The following is a 5,503-nucleotide window of genomic DNA, read 5'->3' as shown; positions in this document are numbered from 1 at the left end:
TCCCAAGTGTCGGGTTTCGTGTCCAAAGGACTGTTAGTGAGAAAAAGAGAAAAGATGTTTGGTGTCTGCCTCTGTGCTACAAAAAATAATTTTCCGTTTTGTGCTGTACTATTTAAAGGCACAAAAATTTCTTTCCATGCAACTGTAGCATGACTAAGGGTAGAAGCAAGTTCATGTAACTCTCAGTACTGGTGTGGAAACTCTTGCACCCAGCGTAACTTCCTGCATAACTTCCTCACTGGGGGCTGCTGTGGGAAAGCCAAGGGGAGGTGTTACCCTGTCAGGGGACAGCTTGGTCATTTTCAGACTGAGTCTTGACTTTTTTTTTTTTTTTCTGAAGCACTTCAAATGCAACAGCAGAAGGTAAGGCAGCAGAATGATGTTTCTGACACTGATGCAGACAGGAATGCCTAGGGAGCAGATAGATGGCAAATGAACTCCCGATTTGTGGAGTTTGTGTGAGAAAGCAAGCACAGAGGAAAAGGGGCAAAGCTCCAGGTCCTATCTGTGTCACCCCCTGCCTGCGGTGAGGATGCATCCTCTTCAGCTGCTCCTGCATACCCTGGCTTTTCTTCCTGGAAACAACGGGTTGTCTTGTCCACCTGCACCAAGACAGGTGAAGGGGGCTGTCCAGGGCAGCTGCCACCCACATCTTCCACTTGTTCTGCATTGGAGCTGGTACAATAAATAACAGGTTATGGCCCTCCTGGCTACCAGGGCAGGAATAACCTTAGTTCATGAAGCATCCATCCTGTCACCCCCAGCATAGACAGATGAATGCTAAATGAATTAATGAGGGGCAAGAAGATCATGAAGTTCTTGTAATTTTGCGCTGTTTCTCAGATCAAGCATGGGCTATGAGAGTGCCTGAACATACCACAGAGCATGATCTGTATGCACAACGTATTTTTTATGCCACTGGGGGGAAATCTTGCGCTGGCACCTGATCAGCTCGGACCTGGAGCTCATGGCAGGGAAAAAAATGTGGCTGCAACCCTTGTGGTGACCTCTGTGCCTAAAGCCTTAAAACACCACCGGCTGGCTGGGGGGGGCATGGTGCTGCCTCAGGGGTACCCACACAGCCCCACACGGGATTGTCTCAGCACCTGGAGGAGCGCTGCCTGTCCCCGGGGTGTCACCTGCCCCCTTACACCGGTGGCACCCTGCTGAGAGCCTGCAGGCAGGATGGCAGGGAGGCACTGAGCAGTGCTGTGGACACCATGTAAGAACGTGCTTGGGAAATTCATACAAGGATAAAAACAATACGAGGATATAAAACAACTCAGGCATCATCAAATTCCTGATGGAGTATGGCTGAATCTGCTAAAAGCAAAACAAAGCAAAAGAAAAAAGACCACCAATCAACCAAAAAATACAAACATGATTTATAACTGAGCCCCAAAAAAGGTCAATGTACGGTGTTGTGTAGGATTGCTGGGGTAGTGGTGCTGGTTTGCCCTGCCCAGCACAGATTTTAGGGTCCCTGTGTAAAGCAGTGAGAAAAAGGAACCAGTTGGTATGGGGAAAAGATGAAATGAGCTTTTGAACAAGCCAGGCTTGCCATCGTTCTTGTGCGGGGTCTCAAGCAGCCTCACAAACCTTTTCGGCTACGTGTCCTAGGTTCAGGAGATGATGTGGCTTGTTGGAGCCTGAGGCAGAACAATGAAGGGAAGGAAGCTGCTCCCTCCGCCTGATGCACTGCCCCCTGATGAGGAAGCCCTCACAAAAAGACCCACAGAAATGCGAGCACCTGGCAGCAGGGTGCAGCTGGGGCCGGATGGTTTTGTGCAGTGCCAGCAGCCCAAGGACAGGTAACGCTGTGCTCATACTCAGCTCGCTCCGGTGTGTTCACACTTCTCTTTGCTGAACCCCATAAAGTTACTGTTGGCCCATTTCTCCAGCCTGTCCCAGTCCCTATGGATGGTAGCACAACCTTCTAGGTGTATCCACCACTTCTCCCATCTTTGTATCACCTGCAAACCTGCTGAGGGTGCAGCCCACACCATTGTCCTGCCCATTAATGAAGAGGTCAGACAGTGTTGGTGTCAGCACCAACCCCAGGGGTCGATGGAGTTGGTGCTACTGATCTCCTGCCCAGGTATCAAGGCAAGACTGGCTCTCCTGTAGCTTCCCAGATCATCCTTCATGCTGTTCCTATGAGTAGTGTTTGCTGCCATACGGGCCCCAGGATCACCACAATCTTTCAAAGAGACTTGAGAGAGGCCTTGCACTGCCATCAGGTGGCTCCCCCAGCACCCATGGGTGCATCTCACCTGGCTCCAGGTACACCCTTCTTGGTTAAATGTTCCCCAAACTGGTCCTCTGAGGCACAGAGTACGAACCTTTGGAGTTCAGTGCTGCAGGGAGCTGCTGGTTTGCCTACTTCCAAAAGGAGGTTCACAGTGATAGAAAAATTGCAGGGAAAAAAAAAAAAAGAAGATATGTGGTGAAATGGAGGAAGAGTCAGAGGAGGAATGACCTCCGTCAGAAAGCAGAAAGGCCAAGAGCAACAAAGGAAGGAAACAAGCTGGTATCAAAAAAATAAAAAGATTAAAAAAAAAAAAATCCCTATTTATATCTTTAAGCTGTTCCTTTAGAAAACCCTAAGTTTTCCCCAAACAAAAGAAAATATCCTGTCCCCACCACAGAAGTAGTTTCCTAAAGTTGGTTTTAGATAAGCTAACATCTGGAGAAAACACTATAAAATCAGTGTATTTGTTATTAATGCTTATTTTTAACATTTGTGGCTCTTTAAACAAAAATCTGCAAGATGAATATTTTAAATAATCAGATGTATAATTCCAGGAGACATCAATTGGTTATATCCATAGTTTTTAATCCTTCTATAACCTAAATAAATAGAAATCTGCAGAAAACAAGGCTTTCAGCTCTCACATTCTGTAATTTTTAGAAATGAACAACAAATGAGATATTAATAAAGACCAGATTATACAAATGAAATAACAACAAACCGTGTCCTCCATCTTCAAATCCTCCATCTATAAATCTTTGTAATGCAAAAAATAAGTACCGAGCATGAAGGAAAATTGAAATTTCCCTGCATTTACAGAGCCTGCACAGTAATAGGGCGTTTGAAATGACTTCCCAAGGAGAGCAGGAAACCCTAACCTGAGCCTCCGTAGGGACTCCCTAGCACTAAAAAAGCACGTCCCAGTGCAGGGCTCCCTCCTGGCCCTGCTCCCCAGAGATGCAACGGTTGTGAAGGATCCTAAAACCTCAAGCTGTTTGCTAGCAGAAACACACTGCGCCCTTAAAGCTAATGGTATAGCCTAGGCTAATACAGATACAATCCCATGTCTTTGTGCTAGTGTCTTTTAAAGGCCGAAACGCCTCCCAGGGACAGGCTTTAATTTGTCTGATCATAACGACGGCATGTGATAGGCACAGCAACCGCGAGCTGCTGCGAAGGCACTGGATGGAGCCGAATGGTGCCGGCTGAAGCTGATGTGATCGGACACCGAATATGAGAGACATTGTGGTGCTGTGCTGTGAGCTACAGGCACATCTGATACCGAGGGAACCGGGGGAAGCCAGCATCCAATTTCCAGCACCACACGATTGCCTGTAGTCACTGCTCTCCTGCGTGGCCAAACACAAGGCCGTGCTGACTTCCTGCTCACCCCGTGACAGAAACAAGGAAACTTGAGCTGTAAACTGCTGCTGAATCTGATCCCTGCCCAGCGATGTTAGGAGCTCCTGGGGAGATGGAGACTTTGGAGCACAATGTAATGTAGGTGGCAATCGACTGAGAAGCTTTCAGGCATGTGGTGACTCGGGGGAAGACAGAGGCAAGGGCAGGGACACAGAGCCAAGATGGATTTCCTGCCTGTGACAGCATCGCATCTCAGGTGCCGGAGGGGTTTTGGTGTCTGCAGTGGGATGTGCACTGAAGCACAATCATCATCAACGAGTGGCATTTCAATCCGCCACTCGATGATGACACTGCCTTGCATCCGTTTCAAAAAGCCAAGCAAAAATGGCTCAAGGCCACAGCAATGCCCACCACGTTCTCAAAATAGCAGCCGATTTCTTGCTGTTTGCATCCTCTTTTGATCTTCCAGCAGATCATAGGACAAAGCACACGGTAAAATGATTGTCCCAGCACAGAAAGCACAGAGGCAGCAAATATCTCCAGTCACAACAAAGGTAGTAGGGCTTCGTAACATAAAACACAATAAAAGGTTTATATGGATGCTGAAATATAGGTGAGGGAAATGTTTATGCCATGCTTCCCACACAAAGGGTGAACCAGTGGCTCCTGGGCTCCGAGCTGTGCCTGGCAAGCCCCACGTGGGCATTTGGGCCCAGGATCTCCATGTTCACTGTATAAAGCTTGTAAAACACGTCAGGACCCATTTTCTGATCTGACACGGTGTGGCTCGTCATCCCTCACACCCAAAGCAGGGCAGCCCGATCCGCCCAGCGCTGGCAACAATCCCCTGCGCGAGCCGCCCTGTGCCAGCACCACTAAAGACAGAGGGCTCCCGGTAAAGAGGGACAAACAGCCACTGCCCCAGTGCATCCCCCAGGGGGGACAAGGCCAACATCTCGTCTTCATGCCAACAAGCCCCAGGTGTTAAGCTAGAGGCAAATTTCTGAAGGAAAAGAACTGTGCCTCAAAGACCTGAAAATGCAATACTTGTCTCAGAGCGGCCACAGGCAAACGAGGTATGGAGATGGAGAAACCCTAAAAGTTCCCATGGAAAAACAAATTACCCGCTGTGATAGCATAGGTGGAACCGCTTCTAAATGAGGGGTGAGAAAGCAACACGCCCCACCAAGCTGTGTGGGTGCCTCTCCACAACTGCTCGCTGTGGCGTTGACAAGCGGCCCAGTTCAGTGCTTGGTTCTCGGTTGTGTTTGTGGCAGGCTGGCCTGGTAACCCCTGCTGGAAGACTGGCTCTAAAACCTGGCTGAGAACCTGAAATCCTTCAGCCATGGCTCTTCACTATCTCTTCACCCTCTGAAAATGCTGCCAGCAAAGCCCAAAGCTTCACTCCAGCTTCTCTTGACTCTGCCCAAAGCATCATCAGCTCCTTCTGTGACGCACACCACTTGGTGCAAAGGCTCGTTTCATGCCCAGTTGTATTCCCCATCCTTTTTATTTTTCCTTTAGCTCTCCGCTAACAGTTTCAGCACCCTGTTTACCTTTCTGGCTGCTGCTGCGAGGTGAGCAGAGGCTTGGGGAGGATGAGTCACGGTGACTGCAGCACCTCAGCACCTACAGCTGGGCCTCAGCACCAGGCCTCCTTTTCCGACCTCTGTTCCTTCCCTTACATTGATGGATTCCAGTTGCCCCTCAAAATACTCCATCCACTTTCATTTTCAGTACCTTGAATCACTTTATCTCAGCAAGCTGTCGTGCTGCTGCTCACCGTGCACAACCCGGGGGCTGGCACAGCCCTGCAGAGCTCCAAAGGGAGCAATTTAGGAACTGCTGACGCTGTTTTCCATGTGGTAACGTCATGCTGAGCAAGCCTGA

The sequence above is a fragment of the Anas acuta genome, chromosome 2 (genome assembly GCF_963932015.1).
Source record: "Anas acuta chromosome 2, bAnaAcu1.1, whole genome shotgun sequence".
Classification (NCBI taxonomy): Eukaryota; Metazoa; Chordata; class Aves; order Anseriformes; family Anatidae; genus Anas; species Anas acuta.
The sequence above is the reverse complement of the archived record's forward strand: the minus strand, read 5'-3'. Positions refer to the sequence as shown.